Raw genomic sequence first — 23,421 nt, 5'->3', positions numbered from 1 at the left:
TCCTGATCTGCGGAACAGCACAAGATGCCTCCGCGTTTAAACTGGCGGACCTCAGTGATCTCCTGAGGATGCGAAGTGGCTTTTCGAAGCTCCACTTGAATCGCCTTTGGGTTCTTCATCGGAATACTGCCCCCATCTGTAGGTACCAGCGCCACAGGGACACTTCTAGCTCCACTGCGTAACAAATAGTCTATCGGCCAATCCTTGGCGGGAGTGGAAGCTAACCAAGGGGAGTGCCCTTGGCCGGGGGAAGAAACTGACATCAAAATGGAATGACTCGCTTCAGCTGAGAAAGACCAATACAGTTACCGGAAAATAAAGAACTCTCAAAGAACAATAAGGATACTGCCGCCCGATCCTGAGCCCGGGCAGCTTCACAGTCGAGCCTTACAGTCGAAATGCGACGTGGCGTTCCAGGCACTGGTCCAACAGCAGATCCACGTCAGCCAGCGGTCAGCCAGTGGTCAACCAGTCGATGCTCCAAGCTGCGTCTTCTTTTTCCAAGGCGGGAATCATCAGGTCTTCAACTTCATATTTTGCTTTACCCAGTACAATCGTTCCGAAAAAAGATGGCTTATTTCGCCTGTGTACAAATTATAGGCTCATTATTAAACAGACTGATCTTTCTCCAAACCTAATGCCACGAATTGATTAGATCATTGAAGAAACCGGAGGATGTCAGTGGTTTTCCAGCAGTGACTTATGGAAAGAATACTAACTAGTGCTCCTAAAAGAAGATACAAAAAATTTACCGCATTCATGATCCATTTCGTCATCTACGAATACAACAGACTACCTTTTGAATGGAAGAACTCAGGAGCATGGTTCCAAAAGGTGATGAATGGCGTACTTAAGGACTTCATCGCAATAATATGTATTGTATACGTGGACGACATTATTATATACTCGAATACGCAAAAAGATCACGCAGACCACATCTAAAAGGTCCTCGAAACACTTAGCATCGCTAGATTAAAGATCAACATCAAGAAGAGCGAGTTCTTCTGCAGAAAAGTAGTGTTTCTGGGAAGAGTTTTTGATGGCTGAACTAAGGTCACTAAAGAGCAGAGCGTCCAGCACATTAAGAAGATTACAAAACCTTATGACATACACTTCTTAAGAGTGTTTCTTAGACTCGCCGGAAATTTCCGTGCACATATAAAACCCTATGCAATAAAAAATGGCAGCATATTCACGGTGTAAATAATGGAAAGTGGGGCGAAGCATCCGTCCGTCTATTCGTTCTTGCTTCCATGCGTCCATGCGTCCGTCTGTCTGACCGTCCGTGTTTCCATTCACCCGTCCATGCGTGCATCTGTTCGTGCGTCCAGACGTCCATCTGTGCGTCCGTCCCTGCGTTCGTCCATGCATCCGCCCCTGCGTCCGTTCATGCGTCCATCCGTCGGTGCAGCCATCCGTGAGTCCTTCCATGCATCTGTCTGCGTGTCCGTTCGTCCATCTATTCAACACTCCAAATACCACCATGTCACATCTTTTCATCATAGATTCCGCATATGCACCACCATCTAGCTGACATTCCAAGGACTAAACGAGAGGTGGCACACGCACACTTTCTTACGGCTTGCGCTTCGTGTCTACTTCTCACCTTTAACCACCTCGAGTTCATGGTATATACTAGTTCACTGTATTCATGGCACTGCGGCCCAACGCTCGCTAAACCTTTCTAAAACCAAGGAGGTTATGCCCTGCAAGTATAACGTAGCAACCCTTTCTTGTCAGATAGTGCTCAATGTACATGCCAATGGCTGCTAAGAGGGAATGAGAGACGGCAAAATTCGGCTTTTAGTTAACGCGCACACTGTGAATTTTTTATTGTTCAACAACGCACAGGAGAAACCTCCCACCGGCACCACCTTGCAGGTAAAAACGTAAGACTGGTTACACACTACGCCTAAGACTACTACGAGGGACGAATGGGTGCCGCTATAAGGAGCTTCGCACCTAAAACGAAATGTTTGACCACATTTACCCAGAAAGACGTTCCCTTCGTCTGGTTTGATGAATATCAGAAGATCTACCTGGAACTTGTCCGAGTGATTTCATCTGACCCTGTACTAGCACTGGCCAAATTTTAACTTCCGTTTAATTATATACATATGCAGCTCACTACGCTCCAGGCGTCATCCTGTGTCAGCGCGGTGAAAATTAGCAACACGGAAGAGTGCTTAACGTCATCGGCTACTATTCCTGCACGTTCATGAAGACGCAGGAAAATTATACGACAACAGAGAAGGAAGCTTTAGTGGTCGTAATGATGTTCAGATACATAGGAAGTTACCTTTAGGGCAAAAATTTTAACCTGTTTACTGATAACCAGGCATTGACCTATTTATTGCACACAAAGTGCAGAATAGCTTGATTGGTCAGCCAGATCAAGCAAGTATGTTTGAACGTGATGCATAGACCAGGCCAGAAGCACCAGAACGCTGATGCATTGTCCCGTCTTGACGTGCCACAAGAAATTCCGGATGGAAGTACCAACTTGCCGAAACTATGGGAGGGCACGCAAGAAATACAACTGCGCAATGGGAAGATGTATGTCTCTGAAACAAAAGTACCTCAAGTGCTAATATTATATCACAGCAGTGCCTATTCAGGACGGCCCTACGGATGTTGGGGGACATACCACAAACCTACTCAGAAATTTACATGGCAAAATATGAAAGCAGATGTTTCCCATTATGTGAAGACGTGCCATAAGTGTCAAATGGTGAAGTCAAAATTCTAGGCTCGGGGAAATAGAATGGTATTACCAGAATATTCAACTGTACCATTCGAAGTAGTTCACCTTGATTTCGCTGAAATTAAGAAAAAGAGTGAAGGCACGTAAAACCCAAGCTTTCCTGGTCATGGTGGTTGAGTGCACGCACTTTGCGGCTGCAACAGCTGGAAGAGAAGACGCGAATCGTGTAATGGCACTCTTGCAGACAGAAAACTTCTAACACACCAAGGTCATCGTTGCCGACATTGGGCCAGCATTTAGGAGTCAGAAGCTACACAACTGGACCCACGAACGGAACATCGTGCTTCGATATCCTGCGCTTTATCGTCCAGAGGCTAATTCTCTTGCTGAACGCATGATTAGAAACTGCGATGTAGTAGCTTGGAGAATGCGAGCATAGCAGACGACAGCGCCACATCACCTGGATGATGACAAAAAATGAAGGGGAATGGAAGCGTGTCCATTGAAGAAAGAAGAGAAGGCGCTCGCGCAGAACGAAGCTTTTCGGACGCCGACAAGACGACGCAAGGGAGCCTAGGGCGAAGCCACAGCTACGCGCGAGGTTCGAAAGGCCGGGTTCCTGTCCTCGAGCCGTGGACGTCCTCGGGGCAGGGCGTGTCAGCGTGGCCAGGCACGAGTTCTGGGTGAGTGGTCCTGCGGACATCTCCGGTACGGCGATTGCCCTCCAAAGACCGGAGCTGCTGACCACGTCCAGCGAGCCGACGTCGCTGACAGCGTGTGGCTACGCCTAGACCTGGCGATGCCCTCTACCGCGGTATGCTGATCTGTGCACCCAAGCGACGACTGCATACGAGCACGCAACGGGTCCCACTTCAAGGCACCAGGCTACGGCACAGACTGTGAGACTGTTTACTCATTTGTTTTGTATGTGAAGCGCGTGCGTGTACGGCGTCTAGTACTGTATTTGCAGTGTTTTTTTTCTCGTCTAATATAACTGTATTTTGTTTTCCGCACTGTCTCCATCTTCGTTGTGTCACACGCCTTGCTACGTGACGAACCTAACCACCCTGAAACCTAGAAATGTATATAAAGTTACACCCGGAATTCAAGGGAGGCTGGAAGAGTGTTTTGGAGGCAGCCGTACATCATCATGCTTTGGTTTGATTGCTTTGGTTTGATTGCTTTGGTTTGATTGCTTTTGGAGAATGCTTTGGTTTGATTCCAGCTCGGACCCTGACATTTATTATTTGCATTTGTTGGGTAGACGTTACTGATGTCGGGTATATTTTACGCTCGCGTGTTAAAATTGCCCATGTGGGATCTGGTCGTTCCTGGGTAGATACTAATGGCTTATTCGGTTGGCCGCTCTGGTCCTCTGGCTCAGAGTCGCCAGATGCAGAGGCAGCTCACAATCGGAGCGTGAGAGGCAGTGTACGAACCGAATACATAGGCGATCGCAGAGCGCCAAGAGCAGCACTCCTGTAGCGCCACCGTGCAGCGAGTGCGAAAAACTGCCGCGTAAACAGTGCTGCACCTGCGCCGTGGCAACAAATGGTGCCGATCAGTTCAGTGAATAACTCTGATATGTCTGACCTCTCTTATAGATTTTCTGCCTCACACCCACTTATCTGAAAGTTGCAAAAGCTCTTTGAGCTCAGCCCACTAATCTGGCGATCATCGTCGTCTGAGCTGCTATCCTCAAGGCAACTCACGACACTGCCTGCGAGCTGTTCTGGCGAAAGCATTGATGTTTCCTCCACCTTCGCGCTAGCCGCCTCGGTATAGACATGGTGCAGATATGAGATGGAACTCGCACCCCACACACTCATAAACGCCACCAACAACGCACGTACACGAAGTACTACGAGCCCGTCAATGACCCCTTCCGAAATGCACGCTCACACTCCTCACCTGCATGGTTCGCCTGCCGGCAGCTACGCCATTGGGCGGCTTGTGTCACGTCATCCGTCTTCCCAGTCAGATCACACCACGCTCTCACTTTCAAGTCAGAACAGTCGGGAGCGCTCAGAGTCAGAAGCTGGCGCTCTGAAAAAAAAACAACCATAGTTAGTCCGAGCACTCGAACTCTGCCAACCAAAGTCACAGCCCCTTTCCAGAGCGCTCTAGAGCGCTTAACATCACCCAACCAAATACGCCATAAGTGTCAATCACCTATGGCACATGCGCGCATACTAGCGGCACATACCCGCTCATGGGTATGTGCCACTATCTGGCGGGAAGTGTTTGACGATGTACGCGACGGGATAGTAACATTATTCATGCTTTGACCAGCGTGTCATATTCGTCAAACCATCTTGCCCTCCCATACTAATCTTGGAGGTGACCACCAGAACATCCAAATGTAAGCGACTACATAGATAGATAGATAGATAGATAGATAGATAGATAAATAGATAGATAGATAGATAGATAAATAGATAGATAGATAGATAGAAAGATAGATAGATAGATAGATAGATGGATAGATAGATAGATAGATAGATAGATAGATAGATAGATAGATAGATAGATAGATAGATAGATAGATAGATAGATAGATAGATAGGCTCAAAGTCACCGAAGTTCCCTAAGTCCCAGATATAATAGGTGCCTTAAAATTGACCGGGTTGACTAAAATGGGCGTTTGTTTGGTGTGCGTTACGCCACATCTATATGTGATACGTGTATTGTTCGCATTTAGTTCGCACGCATGAACCTATTTTTGTTTCTTACTACCGGTAACTGCGTTTGCAAGTCAACATGGCAGCATCCATGCAGAAGCGACCACCGGCTTCGATTTGAACTTGCTCCTCCTAAACGCCCGACGCACTGCGATGATAGCGCCGCTGTACTTTGAGGCATTTCCAGCGAGCTATATCCGCCCCAATGAGCGATGCGCGTAACGCTCGGGACAGACCATGACAAGATGCCATGATCCGTGAATCGTTGGCGTCCCCGCTGCCAGGTGGATAGAAAAAATAACCGGGCGGTGGTCGCTAATGTACACTGGTGTCGGTGGAAATCACATTACCCCAGTGTCGTGAACGAGGTAATGAGGCCGGGGAAGCGTACACGCGATCAATTCTCCTGCTCGACGCTGCTCGCCGCCAAGTACAAGCATAATTTCTACCATGTACCGTTTCATGTACGTCAGTCAATGGTATTCTGCACTAGACGCTCAAGTCCTCTGGCGTTCCAGTTCGGCCGGCCACTACCCGCACCTCTAACATCTGCTTGCGAGTCTAGGACGCAAACAAAGTCCCGTAGAAGTACCACATGTTGTGAATGTAAAAGGAAGGCATCAAGAGAGCGAAAAAAATACCGGAAAGGTGGGGATGGTATTTAGACTAAGTACAGTTTGCTACCCTACACGGGGGAGGGAGGAGTGAGGTAGAAAATTAACAGCATATCCACGAAGTGGATGATGGAGAGTGGGGCGAAGCATTCGTCCGTCCATTCGTTCTTGCTTCCGTCCGTCAATGCGTCCATCCACCCGTCCGTGCGTGCGTCTGTTCGTGCGTCCATCCCTGCGCTCGTCCATGCATCTGCCCCTGCGTCCGTTCGTGCATCCATCCATGCATCTGTCTGTGTGTCTGTTCGTCCATCTAATCAACACTCCAAGTACCACCATCTCGCATCCTTTCATCATATATTCCCCATATAGAAGCGCCGCCGTCCAGCGGTCATTCCAAGGACTAAACGAGAGGTGGCACACGCACACTCTCTTTCGGCTTGCGCTTCGGGTTTACTTTCCACCTTTAACCACGTCGAGTTCATGGTATTTACTAGTTCATTGTATTCATGGCACTGCGGCCCAACGCTCGCTCGACTTTTCTAAAACCAAGGAGAATACGCCCAGCGAGTATAACGTGGCAACCTTTTCCTGTCAGATTGTGCTCAATGTACATGCCAATGGCTGCTAATGGGAAATGAGAGACAGGAGCATTCGGCTTTTACTTTCTTACGGCTTGCGCTCTGTATCTACTTCCCACCTTTCTCAACCTCTAGTTCATTCATGGTATAGACTAGTTCATTGTATTCATGACACTGCGGTTCAAGGCTCGCTAAACCTTTCTAAATCTAAGGAGGTTACAACCAGCGAGTATAACGTAGCAACCCTTTCTTTTCAGATAGTGCTGAATGTTCATGCCAATGGCTGCTAGTGGGGATCGCAGCGTATGCGTTAACTAAAAGCCGAATGCTCCTGTCTCTCATTCCCCATTAGCAGCCATTGGCAAGTACATCGAGCATTATTTTCATTGTTCAACAACGCACAGAAGAAATCTCTCACCGGCACCACCTTGAAGGTCAAAATGTTATACTTCTTACATACTACAACGGCTACAAGGAACGAACGGGTGCCGCTTTAAGGAGTTTCGCCCCTAAAATGCGCTAGAGTTCACAGACGCTACTGGGGCATACACACCGACAAATGCTTTACGCAACGAAAAGAAGGTCGAGACGAATGCCAGCGCGCGTCTGAAGGCATCGAAGAAAACATGATGTTAACGGAGAAGACTTCAGTTAAAAATAATGACACTGACGCCAGTCGAACGCGTTCTTGCGTACGAAAAGAAACAATCAAAACTGAATGCGCGCTTGAAAGCAAGCGCATCAGAAATCTTTAAAAAGTTTGTTTCCTGCGCGAACAGCAAATCACAGTGCGCTGAACACGCGAGAGCCAATACCGTAGCCTGTTTTTGTGGACTGCGGAAACCTTGAACGTTAAATGTTATAACTTTTTGAGTAAGAGCCATGGGGAAAAGTAAAACGCAATATAAGATCACGCAGGGGTAGCTTTAGCAAGTGCGAAAGCGGGTGCCCCACGAGTGGCTGAGGCATTTTTATGGTCAGGTATTCCACCGGAGGCTTGGGGCTTCCGAGATCACGTCGAATTTCGTAGTCCGCAGGGGACTTCGAAATTCCTCGCTGCGGAGGGTGGGGGGGGGGGGGGCTTCTGAGCTACTAGTAAATGTCTGGTGGCGTTCGGTGTGTGGGTTCTTTTATTTCATTTCATTTCATTTTATTTTCTTAAAGACCTGCGAATGGGTATTACATAAGGGGTGGGTAATTATAAAGACAAAACATAGAAGCCAAACAATTAACATAGAAAATGCTTATTGATTTTTTCTATGAACGATGATGGGCAGGGAATGGTTGCAATTTCACTGGGAAGGCCGTTCCAGTCTGGTGCGGTACGTGGAAAAAACGAGGCAGAAAAAGTAGAAGTCCGGGAACGAGGCCGAGCAACTTGAAGCAAATGGATCGTGCGGGGAGATATGCGTGTTGCGGGAATGATATAAGGTGGGGCATGCAAGGGACTATGAAAAAGTTTGAGGGAACAATGACAGGCTGGCAACACGACGGTGAAGTTCTAGATCTGGTAAACCAGATTCTGTTTTCAATCCAGATACGCTGACAGTGGAAGAGTATCAACAGTGAATAAATCTAGCGGCTGGAGCGAGGATGGTAAAAAGGTGTCTACACTGCCTTGGCTCATATCACTGGGGCTGGTGTCTTCGTTAATTCGCAGGGGCGCCTCACTCGTTGTGCTGTTGGAGTCCTCGTTGATGCAGGCGTCGTCATCTAGGGATGTAGTCTCCTCGATCGGAACTTGTGGTTGACTGACCAGCCACGCGAGAAGTGTCAGGTGTAACATTTCCATCTGAGACACCTTCCTCACGAGGTGCCTTGTCTGACGAGGGCTCGGCCTGTGGTTCCTCAGAAATGGCCAACGAACGAAGAGAATTTGAGTTTTCAGAACCTGGAGAAATATATAACCAGGTCTGGAATCGTTGGGGACCCAGTGGGCGTCTGGTGCAGCGTCACAATTGGCACACCTTGGTCGTGGTCGATTACCGCGGCTTGCGTCGACGAACCTTCGCACCTGTTCTCAAACCGTGTTCCTGGCTGAAGTGGAGGAGAATCCTTGGATGCCGCCTCCAAGTACGACTGTTTCATTGTGCAAGCGACAGTGGCATGTGAGTCGCCACAGCGGCAGCACGGCCATGAATACCCTTTCCCATCATGGCCATAGACTCCACACCAATCACAAAGGGGAGCGGTGCAGTTCATACGAAATCGACCACTCTCACCACATTGACGGCCCACCCGTTGCATTCCTTTTAGGTCGGAGGTGAGACGGTGGCCAGCGACATTGATGTAGTTGGGTACAGGCAACGATGCTTTCATTTCTTTGCGGACGTATTGCGTCCCAGTCATGGTTTGGCACAATCCCATGAGTCCTCTGGTAATGTGCAACTCCGCCACGTAGGGAGACAGTGCTTGTGCGAGGACTTCGCTGGGGACGCAGCCCGGCAGGAACAGGACAGTTACCCGGATGACTTGGGGTCCTAGTGACATGATGGCGATGCGCTCTCCTCGGATTGTGAGGCGTGACGCGTCCACGATTTGTGCCAGGGTGGCTTCGCTGTTCACGGTAACTTGATCATTGTGGCGTCCGAAGTGGTGGACACAGAATACTTCTTTAATACCTACTATTTAAGACGTCGTGTCAATGACGTGATCAGGACTTGCCCCCTCAGGGACGACGACATCATGGGCTAATGCCTTCTTCGGTGGCTGGCTTGCCATGATAAGCGCCCAACAGCCTAAAGACGCCCCTGAAGCGTGCTGCTTAGCTCGTCACCACTGCTTACTTGAATGAAAACCAACAAGATTGACAGGACTACCGAACAATAGTTCAAGCTCCCTCGCACGCCCGACAAATATAATGTAGTAACTTTTTTCCGGTGATATACTGCTTCAAGTACGTCTTAGTGTTACTAACGTTTCTTAGTAAGCGCATATATTTGGAGGCATTGTTAATTTTAGAATAAGTCATAGTTACTCGTATTCTCTCTTGTTTCGTCAGGAACAACTATCTTTTGAAAAAGAATTAACTTAGCATCTACCAGAACATATCTAAGCCACTTCATATCGAAGTGAGCACTACCGGAAAAGAGCATGCTTCTGACATCTTGCGAAAGCTGGCTTCACAATTGCTGGCAAGGCATTGCGGGAGCTTCCACTCTCGTATTTTTCCAGGGGCGAAACAGGGAAGCTTATTGCAAACTGGTAACAACATTTCAGGTGAGTACAACTGTCTGGTGTAACAATATCACTTCAGTGGCGGGTACAAACAAGAGAACACAGACAGGAAGTAACGCACAGCACTTCCAATATTCTCACAGATCAGGAATCAATCAAGAGAACAAAGAGAAAAGAAACGCAAAAAAGCAGTACATTGGAAGAGATTCACATATTACGTGCGAAGAGAAGCAATTTTCTCTCCCGAGTTAAAACGGCAGTAAAGGAAGTTCAATATTCCCGTTCCGAACTCCAAAAAAAACGTGTATGCCACCTTCTGATAAATGCTTCGTCATCCTGAGTTTCCATTTGTTCGGTAAGGTACCGAACCATTATTATTTTAATCTTCTGTAACGCTGGTGTGATGATTAAGGACGTTCGTCACTATGTTTGCTTATAGCAGACGAGAAAGGATTAACATGAACAATTTATTTGATGGCACGGGTGGATCGGCTGACGGCGCACGGATACGCTACCGTGTGCAGCGCCGTTGAGTCGGACGTCGCGGCCAACCCAGCAGTCAGGGCCGCAACTCCGGAGGTCCAGGATCAGGCCATGGCTCACGAGGACCACACCCGGTAGGTCTCGCCCACGAACCTGCACCCGGCCACTGCACCCAGGCAGGAGCCGTTCAGCAGGCCCCGTCCTTGGACCTTGTACAGGCCGACGGACTCGACCTCGAACGGGCACACCGGAGTTCGACCTGGCCGACACGTACGGGTCCCGCATCTGGCTCAGGAACGCTGCCAGGAACTCGTCCTCTCGAGCGGCGCACCGCTTCGTCTGCCTTCGTGGCCTCAAACCTCGAGCTCTTTTTTTCACGTTCCTTCTTCTTGGCCAGGGCACCGCCAGGTACCCTCGGGTGCACACTGCAGCTTATAGCTCGCGGCCCATGTCCGAGTCTGGCGCGCCGCTCGGTACGGCTCGGCACCGCTCGGCGATCCTCGATTCAGCCAGAACTCCCCTGGCACCTGGATCCTCAGCCACCCTGAACCTCGCCCGGCTCCGTAGTCCTCCGAACACACGCCCGCGTCTCGCCTGGCAGAACGTCTTGCTCGTCCCTTGCCGATGTGCGACGCTCTGGTGACACCAGCGCTTGATGGCATGGGTGCGGCTACGGAGCAGTCAACCCGCATCGGAGACGCAATGCTCCATGCGGAAAATGGCCAGCCCGTCCAGCGAACAGTTTGCGTCGAGACACGATGCTCGGCGTAACCGCGACCATTAGCCAGGCCACGTACATCGCTGTGCCGAACGTATGAGCATGGAGACGCCTCGCCGAGATCCGCGATGCCCTCGGCAAGGAACAGAACAGCAGGCCAGGCCGCGCCCCGAGATGCAGTACTCGTGCCGGCAATGCCGCCCCAGCTGGTGGTTGGACGGCAGCAGCGTGGACGGCCGCGTTCCCTGGCCGGAACCTGGATCGCCTGCGTCCGACGCTTCGGCCCGCTGTCTTCCGTCTGGCGCTGCTTCGGCTCGTCCCCAGCCACAACGCCTGCTGCCACGTAATGATCACACGTGGCCCAATCGTGGCACGCCACCTCTATGGGCCACCACAGGTCATCAGCTGATTCGCTGACACTCACGCACACATTACACGCGCCTTTCGCCCTCACTTCCGTCGTTGTCGTTTTCTTCACTCATCACAATAACCCCCCACACAAAAAAGTTGTTTCAGTCAAACAACTTTGCTCACACTACACAGTGATGAGGAATGAAAACAGGTGTCCTTTTTCCTCAGCGCTCACCCATGCCAGCAAAGCCTCTCCACTCAGCCCAATCTCCTTCCCTAGCTCACTAGCTTTCTCTTGTCGTCCATTCTCGTCTGCCACACACAAACAACGTGAGGCTCTCAGATGTAGCGCGAGAGCTTAATCCTGTCGCGGACGCCAGAAATTGTGATGGTTACAGACGTTCATCACTATGCTTGTCGGCAGCGGACGAGAATGGATTAACATCAACAATTGATGCGAACAAAAGAAGCTTTATATTGCACACAAGAGAGGAAATGGCAGGTGAAAATAAAACTATATATCGAAGCCTACACGCCAAGGATCACGCCACTTGCACGAGAGTCAGACCTCTATTATGCGGAGAGCTCGCGGCTACGCTTACTCAGTGTCCAGCGCGTATAGTTCTCGGTTCGCAAGCAGAAACCGCTGCCTCACAGTTTGGCTCCCCGTCGTCCCGACATGATGCGGTCGTCGACGTGCGCGAGAGCAAAGGTGGCACGGCTGGAATGGCTGACGGCGCACGGATACGCTACCGTGTGCAGCGCCGTTGAGTCGGACGTCGCCGCCAACCCAGCAGTCAGGGTCGCAACTCCGGAGGTACAGGAACAGGCCACGGCTCACGAGGACCACACCTGGTAGGTCTCGCCCACGAACCTGCTCCCGGCCACTGCACCCAGGCAGGAGCCGTTCAGCAGGCCCTGTCTTTGGACCTTGTACAGGCCGACAGACTCGACCTCGAACGGGCACACCGGAGCTCGACCTGGCCGAAACGTACGGGTCCCACGTCCGGCTCAGGAACGCTGCCAGGAACTCGTCCTCTCGAGCGGCGCACTGCTTCGTCTGCCTTCGTGGCCTCAACCCTCGAGCTCTTTTTCCCACGTTCCTTCTTCTTGGCCAGGGCACCGCCAGGTGCCCTCGGGTGCACACTGCAGCTGATGAGCTCGCGGCCCACGTCCGAGTCTGGCGCGTCGCTCGCTACGGCTCGGCACCGCTCGGCGATCCTCGATTCAGCCAGAACTCCCCTGGCACCTGGATACTCAGCCACCCTGAACCTCGCCCGGCTCCATGGTCCTCCGAACACACGCCCGCGTCTCGCCCGGCAGACCTTCTTGCTCGTCCCTTGCCAATGTGCGACGCTCTGGTGACACCAGCACTTGATTGCATGGGTGCGGCTACGGAGCAGTCAACCCGCATCGGAGACGCGATGCTCCATGCGGGGAATGGCCAGCCCGTCCAGCGAACAACTTGCGTCGAGACGCGATGCTCGGCGTAACCGCGACCATTAGCCAGGCCACGTACATCGCTGTGCCGAACGTATGACCGTGGAGACGCCTCGTCGAGATCCGCGATTCCCTCGGCAAGGAAAAGAACAGCAGGCCAGGCCGCGCCCCGAGATGCAGTACTCGTGCCGGCAATGCCGCCCCAGCTGGTGGTTGGACGGCAGCAGCGTGGACGGCCGCGTTCCCTGGCCGGAACCTGGATCGCCTGCGTCCGACGCTTTGGTCCACTGTCTTCCGTCTGCCGCTGCTTCGGCTCGTCCCCAGCCACAAAGCCTGCTGCCACGTAATGGTCACACGTGGCCCAATCGTGGCACGCCACCTCTATGGGCCACCACAGGTCATCAGCTGATTCGCTGACACTCACGCGCACATTACGCGCGCCTTTCCGCGCATTTCCGTCGCTGTCGTTTTCTTGACTCGTCACAGCTGGGTATGCAGCTCGTTGGGGTCGTTGCCTTGCTTCGGCCATACATCGGTGACGCCACAAGGCGAACATTGTGACGTACAGTACGAGTTGTTAAAATAAGCCCCTTCTGCACTGCTTTCTCGAAGGAATTGACACTCGGAATTGACGACGCACGACGTGCCACACGCCTTTGGCCGCTACGCATTCAAACATCGTGTGGCGGATTGTTTCTCTGAGGATGATTCTTAGGAGAGGAAGGAAGAGAAGAGTGAGCCCCGTAACTGTCTGCTTTTCCCGCAGTTGGGGCAGTGGTCATTGGGAACGACGCCCCACTTTAACAGTCTCCGACGAGTGGGCAACGCGTCCCATCGCCGCAGCCAATCAAATTCTCTAACTATTTCCGGTACGTGGTTGTTCCGCCATTTCTTCCACTTGCTGGGCCTCTATCTTTGTTTTACCTCGTCAGTGATTTAGCGACTAATTAACATTTCGCTATTGCGTGCAGGTGCGAGCTTTGCAAAGTATTTTTCAGTGGCGTCGCTGTCAACCGAAGGATTGAGGCCCTCTGCTGCCTTATAAAAGGCATGTGGGTGTTCTGTTTGAGGTCCTCGGTACCTTTCCGACGTGAATGCGGCTGCAAGAGTTCCGGTACAATATAGCAATAGGCTGCGGCCAAGATAGTCATTGTCCTGAAACAATTTGTGAACTGTTATAGCTGCAAGTGCCTCTGTGAATGTCGCAACATCTGGCAGACTGAGTCTTTCACAGCTTTTGGGGAGCTTCAGGAACTTTTGTTGAACTTTTGGTGTCTCCCCGACCCATAGGAAGGCTCCAACCTATGACGCAAGTCAGCTCGCAAAACGTTTGGGTATGAGTGCAATGTGCCAGATATAAAAAGCACATGCGTATGCTTTGGTTTTCATCACCATCATTTTTGCGTCAAGTGACAAATTGAAGTCAGTGGCATACGCAAAGACCTGCGTGGCTCGATGTACGGCGTCCTCCCAATTTCTTTTGGCCACCTTCCCGTCTTGAAAGTATACCCCGAGGACTTTTACAGCATCCACGTATTGAATACCACCCGGCAAAGAGCCGTGGAAGCTACCGAAACGAAGGGCTTTGCTTTTCTCCGCATTAAGAAAAGCACCCGATAAACTGGCATACTCTTCGAACAGCTCCAAGAAAGCGTGGTAACTGGCTTGGTTTCGCACAGACACAGAGATGTCATCCGCATAAGCAGTGATGCTAACTGACTCCAGACCTGCCATTGGAAAGCCCTGAATATCAGGGCACTTAGCCACTTTCCTAAGGAGAGGATCTATGGAAAGAACAAAGAGCACCGGTGTGATTGGGCATCCCTGGCGAACACCTCTTGTTACGGGAAAGCTTGCTGTCTCCACGCCGTTGATGAGAAGTCGGCTGTTCATGTTGGTGTATAGAAGCTTTATACAGCGAACGTACTGCTCAGGCAAACCAAACTATGTACGCAGTATAGGTAGTCATGTTCGACCCTGTCAAAGGACTTAGCTTGATCCAATGACACGAAAGCACCGGTAACGTTTTTGGCGGTGGCATAGTAGAACAAATCTCTTATCAGAGTAAGTGCTAGAAAAATTGACTTACCCGGCATTGCACACGTTTGCATGGGCGACACTCCATTGAGCAGAAAAGGTTTTAGCCTCAAGGCAAGAATCGCAGCTACAAGTTTGTAGTCCGTGTTAAGGAGGGTAATCGGCCTCCATGACCTTGGATCGTCAGGATCCATGCCCTCCTTTGGCAGCAAGACAACACGGCCCTCACTGAAAGACCTTGGTTTTCGCCCATCAACAATGAACTCGCTAACTATTTCAGTAAGTGCGTCGCCTAGGACGTCGAAGAAAGTTATATAAACCCCGTCAGTATTCCGTCTCGACCTGGGGCCGTGGTAGTGTTCATTTTCCTCAAGGCTTGCCAAACTTGATCTTTCGTCGCGCTCAGCGCAGAGCATATCAGACGCTCAGGACACAGCGTGGGCAAGCCTTCGCTAAATTCTGCGATTCTTTGATGCTGGTTGCTGTCTTTGGAGTGATGATCTGCAGAGCAGAGCCTTTAAAAATGCGCCCTAAAGAGCTCCTCAATTGATTTGATATCTGTGACGATGCTCCCACACTCTGTCCGCGCAGCGCCGATAATACTGGGCTGGTGTTTTCTTACCCTTACTCGCTGTGCGTATGCCAAGTTACCTAGTTCATCCGTAGGCAGAAGCAGTTCCTCTGCGCGTTTAAAAGCCCCGGACCTTGTTTTCAACAAGAGGTCGTATTTAGCAATTTTGGCCCTAATGTACTCTTCAATTGCGCCGGTCAGATTACCTGCGCGGTCAACGATTTGAATACGCCTCATTGTTTCATTCATTTGTGATGTTAGACGTGTATGGCGCATTTTCCCGGCCTCCTGCGCGATCACACGCCATCTGGCCTCCAAGAGATCCCATGCTGTCGGCGTAATTTGCGGCGTGTCTTCCAAAGACTCATAGATATTCATGCGCATTTCAGATACCGAAGTTTCATCATTTAAAATTGATGAATCCATTCGCCACAACTTGGAGCAATGCCTTCCCAGCTGAGCCTTCAAGGTGAACAGCACTGGCATGCGTCGCTGAGCTTGCGTTGCCCAGGCGCTAAAGAAATGACATCGCATGTCTCTAAATTTTCAAGGAGCTCGTTAGGGATATAGACTCTGTCAATTATGCTCTGAGACGTACCCTGAACGCGCGTGGCTCCAAAGGTGTTCCCGTGAAGCGTCGTCCATGCATCGACCAGCTTCAACTCTCTACATATTTTCTGCAACTCTTTCGAATGGTATGTGCTTTGTCCTTGACTAGGGCCTCGGACATCTCGAATTGAATAAAAAACACAGTTGAAATCACCTAAGAGCATGCTCGGTGCTGAATCTAGCAGGAATGACCTGGCACCTCTAAAAAATCATTGGCAAGAGACCTATCCACGGGTGTGTAAAAGTTGGTGAATCAGATTTTCTGGTCATTTATCCACATGTCCACCGCAATAACACGGCTCTCTGCATCGAAGAGGCAATGCGCACCCCACCTGAACCTCGGATTGAGAAACAGGACACTGGTGCCACGCGATTGCGTCTGCGTTAAGGAGAAGAAGGCTTCAACCGAAAATTCAGTACGGAAGGTCATGATGTCGTGCTGTGTTCGAAAGTTGGTCTCTTGCAGAAAAACACGTCGACCCCGAGCGAGCGCACAAGGTTTATTATCTCCTGTTGTTTTACAAGATCTTTGAAACCACGAAAATAAAGTTTATGAAAGACGGCCTTTCCATTTAAAATAAATTTAGAGGGAAACGAAACGTTTTTTTTTTCTTTTTTTAACAGGGATGAGTGAGGGAACGGCACGCCCTCTCCTGTGTCAAGCGGCTGTCGATGAAGTCAACGTGATGATACTCGAAGTACTAGCGCTGAGATTTACTCACGCGCACAGATAGAACTGACCCAGTAAGCAACACCAATAATAACAGAAATAGTACACGCAGCATGCAACGTAACCCACATGATGCAATTACTATAACAGGGCATGGCCACCATAGCACAGAGCTCACAAATTGGCACATAAAGGTTCCATTGTGAATGACAGTAACATATGGAATACTAAATTGTTGGAATGCATCAGAGACAACAAATGCATAGTGGTTGCACGGCTGGAAGCAAGCATTGTAATGGTAAAGTCATTAGGAAGCTGAAAGAATGGATGCGGGCAGCACAAATTAAAAAAAAAAAACATTGAGTCCTCACCCGCATCAGCTGATGGATCTCAGTTTGGCGAATCCACTCGGGGCTTTTTGGATGTTTCAGAGGTGGTGACATCACTTTCCACTGCGTGAACTACCAGGCTTGGTGCGGTGCTGAAAGGTTGTGGCTTTAGACAACTTGTCGGGAGAACACGTATTTTCAGGAGACAAAGATACCGATCGTGAGGCTTGCGAAAATCTGTCACTCCTTAATTTTTGTGATGGTCACCGGCTCCTACGAAGCCTGGATGTCTTGTCAGACGCTTCTTCTTGGGCCTGTACAGTGTGTGTGCGAGGCGTCTTACGTTTCCTTGAAGACGTGGTCTTTACTACTTTCGTGGGCGTCGTCTTCACGCTACCTTCCAGGCCCACAGGTGGCCGTTCATGGAGCTCGTCACTTGCACTTGTTGCCTCAGAAGGTCGGAGTGATTTTCCCGGTTCACCAGCGCTCCGAGATGCTTGGGATGCTTCCTCCAGCGGTGATGCGTTCGAGGATTGTTCGTTTTCTGTGGCCTTGAAATCCTCTGATGAAGACGTAGCAGACGCACTTGGCGTCTCCACAGCGTTTCTGGGATTCTGTGACGACGTTGTGGGAGATCACAACGCTGCGTTGTCCCCAGTCAGAGCAGAAACGTCGTTCTCACTCGTTGTGCATAGCGACGCGGCATCAACGCCGCTGGCGTCTTCTGTCTTGGCGTCATAAAATTTTGTGTCGGTTGCGCTTTCTTCATCCCAAAAATCTGGAATCTTCTGTGGCCGTGGCTTGGTTTTGCGTTGCGAAACCTCCATGTGCCTGGAGGTTCCAATTTTGGTTGTTCTCTTCGAAGCACTCTCTCCAAGTTCTGGGAATTCTTTCAGTGACTGTGAGGTGCTCTGCGCTGCGTCTGCGTATGACTTGGGACGGAAGCAATCTTTCGTCGCGTGGACCCCATTACAGCGCTTACATTTGGACACACAATCCTCAGATGTATGGCCGAAGGGGCCACATCGTTGACAGACTGGGTGTTGTGCAAGTAGCCGCAGAATGACCTTCTCTGCTGCAGCGTGCACATACTCTGCGCATACCACGATACTCGAGCATCACGCGGTGACCTTGAATTGACAGGAAGTTAGGGGCGGGCTTGGCCATCTTGATTCGGACGATGCGGGTACCAGTGTACGTTAATTGATGCCTTTGCAAGGTAACAAATGCGATACCCTTCACTTTTCCGTATGGCTGAAGAGCAGAAATAACTGCGTCATCTGACACGTACGGCGGGAGGCGGAACACACTGACTTGTACGCTTGGCGCCCCGACTGCCTCAACTTGTACCTTGTGACCTTGTAACTTGAATTCTTGGTTTACCATCAACTTGGCTGATTGTGCAGCCGACCGAGCCACAACTAGGAACTTCAAATCTCCGAGGTGTTGCAGGAACAGCACCCCTTCACTCACTGCCCATAATGTCTTCGAGACCATCGATGATCTTGTCGATGGACGCCGTCCCCACCGGGATGGTGAAGTTGAAGCCGTGCTGCTTGAGGGCGAGCGCCGCAGGCCTTGATGCCATCCTCGCTGGTCCCGGCAGGGGCCGACGACGATGGGATCAGGCCTCAAAAATCTGGCTGGCTAAATCGCGAGTGGACACCCAGCAGCAACGCCGCCGGAACGCTGACCGCGTTGAAGACTGGAACGCCGAAGCTCCTTACAGCGGCAGCCGTTCGTCCCTCGTAGCCGTTGTTGTAGTGTGTAATAAGTATCACATTTTGACCTCCAAGCTGGTGCCGGCAAGAGATTTTTTCTGTGCATTGTTGAACAATAAAAGATAGTGCTCAATGTACACGACAATAGCTGCTAAAGGGAAATGAGAGACAGGAGAATTCGGCTTCTAGTTAACGCGTACGCTGCGAATTTTTTATTGTTCAACAACGCACAGAAGACAAGAAAGGGTTGCTACGTTATACTAGCGGGGCGTAACCACCTATATAGGTTTTAGAAAAGTTTAGCGAGCCTTGGGCCGTAGTACCATGAATATAGTGAACTAGTATATACCATGAACTCGAGGTGGTTAAAGGTGGGAAGTAGACACGAAGTGCAAGCCGTAAGAAAGTGGGCATGTGCCTCCTCTCGTTCAGTTCTTGGAATTTCCGCTGGATGGCTGTGCTTCTATATGAGGAATATATGATGAAAAGGGGCGAGATGGTGGTACTTTGAGTGTTGAATAGGTGGCGAACGGACACACAGACAGATGCATGGACGGACGCATGGATGGCTGCACGGACGGATGGATGCATGGACGGACGCTGGCGCGGATGCATGGACGAAAGCAGGGACGGACGCAAAGATGAACGTGTGGACGCACGAACAGACATACGCACGGACGGGCGGATGAACGCACGGGCGGCCACGCAGACGCACGCATGGAAGGACGGAAGCAAGAACGAATGGACGGACGGATGCTTCACTCCACTATCCATCATTCACTCCGTGGATATGCTGCCATTGTTTTTTGTGCCTCGAGTAAATTCAGAAGAAATAGATACATTTTCTTTCACCTGCGACTGATATAAGTCGTCAGCAGCCATCAGAATAATACTGCAATATTTTCATTTAAATGAAATCGAATAAAAATTAGACACAATACTTTTACAAAACGAACCAGTGTGGCTATCACATTTTGGAAGGGTGTGTATGGCACATATAGAAGATTCATCATGCTGTGACACTGATTTTTAAGTGGCCCTGTAAGGATCATAGCTTCGCATCCTCGCATGCCTATTCTTAGCGGCCTTAGTCGCCTACTTTTATTCTTTTAGCAGGATGGCTCAGTGCTCTCCCATAGTTGAGTACGAAGTACTCGAAATCGTTAAACATTTTTTCTAAACACAGTTCATGGCAACTGATGTACGGACAGCGGGACGGCTCAATGCTCTCCCATAGTTGAGTACGAAGTACTCGAAATCGTTAAACAATTGTTTCTAAACAGTTCGTTCGGCGCTTATAGGCGTTTTCCTCGGGACGGTTTCATGCTCTCCCCTAGTAGAGTACCGAGTACTCTAAGTTGTTAACCACTTGTTCTAAACACACAGTTCGTTAACTACTTTTTCCAAACACACAGTTAGTGAACCATTGAATGTACATTTTCTTTCAACGTCATCTCATATCCATGTTCATGTAAATGACGTCTGTTTTGTCATCATCGTTAGAGTATGTCTAAGAAGGAAATGTTCTGTTGAAAGTTAATGACGTTTGTGGCAATAAATATTTTCTAAACAGAAGTGGGTGTCGGTCTTTCTTAGAGGCCCACGGAACGGCTTTCAGCTCTCCCATAGTAGAGTACCAAGTACTATAAATCGATAACAACTTTCTCTAAACTCACTGAATACTGTGTGTGTATGGGCCATCACAAGCTGGGCAGCATAATGACTTTTTTAGAGACCTGGAAGTGTTTTTCTGTACGGTCGTGAATATATTATGTTTGGCCACTCTAAGTGCGTTCTAAATACGCGAACCGATGTACAAGGTCCTGGCTGGGGCTGTTCTGCTTGGAATTCACCGGACCTGCGACGCCTTGTCTACCACTTTTCATTACTGGGCGCGCACGATGTAGTGCACGGAAATACCTTTGCTTTGACATGGCGACGCGGACGATCCTCCAGCAGGCTTGACCGGGCTTACATCGCACGTGCGTTAGAAGCGTTTGTCTCCCATTTATACGTTCCGTCCTTCCCACCTACTAGTGTGTACGTATATATCTGATCATCGAACTATTGTCTTGAAGCTCGAAGTTACATATTATTTCTCGGAAAAGCCATGGCGTCTTGATGTTCCTGTTCTGCAGGACGCGCGCTCAAGATCAGATTTGTCACGCGCAATACGTGTGTCGCTCACGGCGTCTGGTCCTGAAGATTGGGATGCGCATAAAACAAAGTGGCGCCTGCACTGCCCAGTAGAAGAGCGTTCGCTTCGTCGACGCGTTTCTGAGGAGCTTGCTGATACTGCGATGAAGTTGCGCATTGCTTTGCGCAACTTCTCCTGTAATGCGAGCTTGACAGCGTGAACTGCGTGAACGCTTTCAGTGCTTCACAGCTGCTTCGTCCCTGGAGGCAGCAGCATGGCGCTGTAGACACAACCCATGTGCACATCCCGAGGTGCTGCGCTACGTGAGACATTCGTTTTTAGGACGTGGCTAACCTCCCTGTCCTTCCTCTTTCAATTCTCCTCCTCGTTTTTAGGGGCCAAGCTCCTTATAGCGGCACCTGTTCGTTCCTCGTAGCCGTTGTAGTGTGTAACAAGTATAACATCTTGACCTCCAAGGTGATGCCAGTGAGATATTTCTTCTGTTAGTTGTTAACAATAAAATATAGTGCTCAATGTACATGCCAATGACTACTAAGGGGGAATCAGAGACAGGAGCATTTGGCTTTTAGTTAACGCACACGGTGCGAACCCAATTAGCAGCCATTGGCATGAAAATTGAGCACAATCTGACAAGAAAGGGTTGCTACGTTATACTCGCTGGGTGTAACCTCCTTAGTTTTAGAGAGGTTTAGCGAGAGTTGAGCCGCAGCGCCATGAATAAAATGAACTAGTATATATACCAAGAAGTCGGGGTGGTTAAAGGTGGGAAGTAGATACGAAGCGCAAGCCATAAGAAAATAAAAGCTGAATTCACCTGTCTCTCATATCCCATTAGGAGCCATTGACATGTACGTTGAGCGCAATTTGACAGGAAAAGGTTGCTACGTTATACTCGCTGGGCGTAACCTCCTTGGTTTTAGAAAGGTTTAGCGAGGGTTGGGCCGCAGTGCTATAAATACAATGAACTAGTATATACCATGAACTCGAGGTGGTTAAACGTGGAAAGTAGACCTGAAGCGCAAGCCGTAAGAAAGTGTGCGTGTGCCACCTCTCGTTTAGTCCTTGGAATGTCCGCTGGATGGCGGTGCTTCTATATGGGGAATATATGATGAAAAGATGCGAGATGGTAGTACTGGAGTGTTGAATAGATGGACGAATGGACACACAGACAGATGCATGGATGGACGCATGAACGGAGGCAGGGGCGGATGCATGGATGAACGCAGGGACGGACGCACGAACAGACGCACGCACAGACGGGCAGATGGACGCATGGGCGGTCACACAGACGGACGCATGGACGGACGGAAGCAAGAACGAATGGATGGACAAATGCTTCACCCCACACTCCATAAATTGTTGTTACGCCTAAAACCCGGCTCCAAAATTATAATTGTATTCGCTACTGACCAAGAAGTGGCCAAACTTGTCCGCAAAATCACGTCAATTACGGTAAACGGCCGACCCCATGCCATTAATGCATAGGTCGCTACACGGGACTGAGACGTGAGAGGGGTTATTCATGGCCCACCCCCCCCCCCCCCCTACCCTGTCTGATACCCGAAGGGCTAATTTCAGCATCTGCACTCAAAACGTGGAAATTATACCCTTTCGTATGCTAGATGACCCAGAGACAGCTGTCATCACGTTCTACGGAGCTTTCGCACCCAACTACGTATACTATCAGAGAAGTGAACTGCCCTGCTACCCCTATAAAACACTGTAAAGGTCTGCAAAGTTGTCAGCAAGTGGGGCATGGTACGAACGTCTGGCCGCAGCTCCAACTTCACGTTTGTGAAATATGTGGAACTTTAGAGCCAACGGTTGAACATGAGTGCACCCCGTGCTGTGTGACGTTGTGATGCGGGTTCTTGTTGCTGATTTGTTCCTCCTGGTTGAGCCCCGGAGAGTTTTTCTAATAAGGACAAAGCCGTTTGCTTAACAAACAACACCTAAACATTTACTGCAGAACTGAAGCAAAACTCAAACACAAACTACAAGAAATGAGTAGCTGGCTAAAAGCGGGATTTAGAAGGAAAACAAACATCTAAAGTCCCGAAACTGCCGACGGAAAGTCACAGCTACATGATGCAGTTCTGACGCGGTGATTCGGCGGTGCAGGGAAGAGAGCAAGTTCGATCTCACCAAAACGTTGCTGCTGTAATGGCGGCGACGGCGTGTACCGATGCTCGCTGGCGGCGACGATGGAACGGGACTCGCTCGGTGATGCCTGTGGCGGCCCAGATTCGCCCGATGAGGTGGCTGGTTGCAAGGCTCAGGCCCGTGACCCGAACTGCCGTTGCTGCACCCACACCGGAATCTGCAGGCCTTGGTCTCGACCGTTGAGGCAGCTCGCCGTCCTTGGAAGGCGTTGTCCGGAGGTCCAGACCGGTTGAAGTCCAGAAGGCTCAGGTCTGCCACCCGACTGCCTGTCTTCAGCTCCCAGCTGTCTCGTTCTCATTGGAGATACTACTGTTTCGTGGTGTCAAGCCATTGGGCCTTGAAATCTCCGTGTTCGCTGCCCATTGGATGTTTTACCTTTTGTTTACTTCACGTCCTGCCACGCATCCTCGTGCTTGA

At 50.1% G+C, this 23,421-nt stretch overlaps 1 long non-coding RNA gene across 2 annotated transcripts in view; it reads right to left on the bottom strand.

Moving 5' to 3' along the window:
- The window catches only part of LOC142796383 (uncharacterized), a 255,622-nt gene that overhangs the window by 147,845 nt on the left and 84,356 nt on the right, over positions 1-23,421 (bottom strand). The window contains exons 2-3 of one of the 2 annotated variants that reach the window (XR_012893799.1): positions 4,616-4,750; positions 1,335-1,439 (exon numbers count right to left, since the gene is read on the bottom strand). This is a non-coding gene — a long non-coding RNA (uncharacterized LOC142796383). Of the gene's footprint in view, positions 1-1,334; positions 1,440-4,615; positions 4,751-23,421 lie in introns of those variants that run through there. The other variant, XR_012893798.1, reaches the window with a different exon arrangement.

The sequence above is a fragment of the Rhipicephalus microplus genome, chromosome 2 (assembly GCF_043290135.1).
Source record: "Rhipicephalus microplus isolate Deutch F79 chromosome 2, USDA_Rmic, whole genome shotgun sequence".
In the NCBI taxonomy this organism is placed as follows: Eukaryota; Metazoa; Arthropoda; class Arachnida; order Ixodida; family Ixodidae; genus Rhipicephalus; species Rhipicephalus microplus.
The sequence above is the reverse complement of the archived record's forward strand: the minus strand, read 5'-3'. Positions and strand labels throughout refer to the sequence as shown.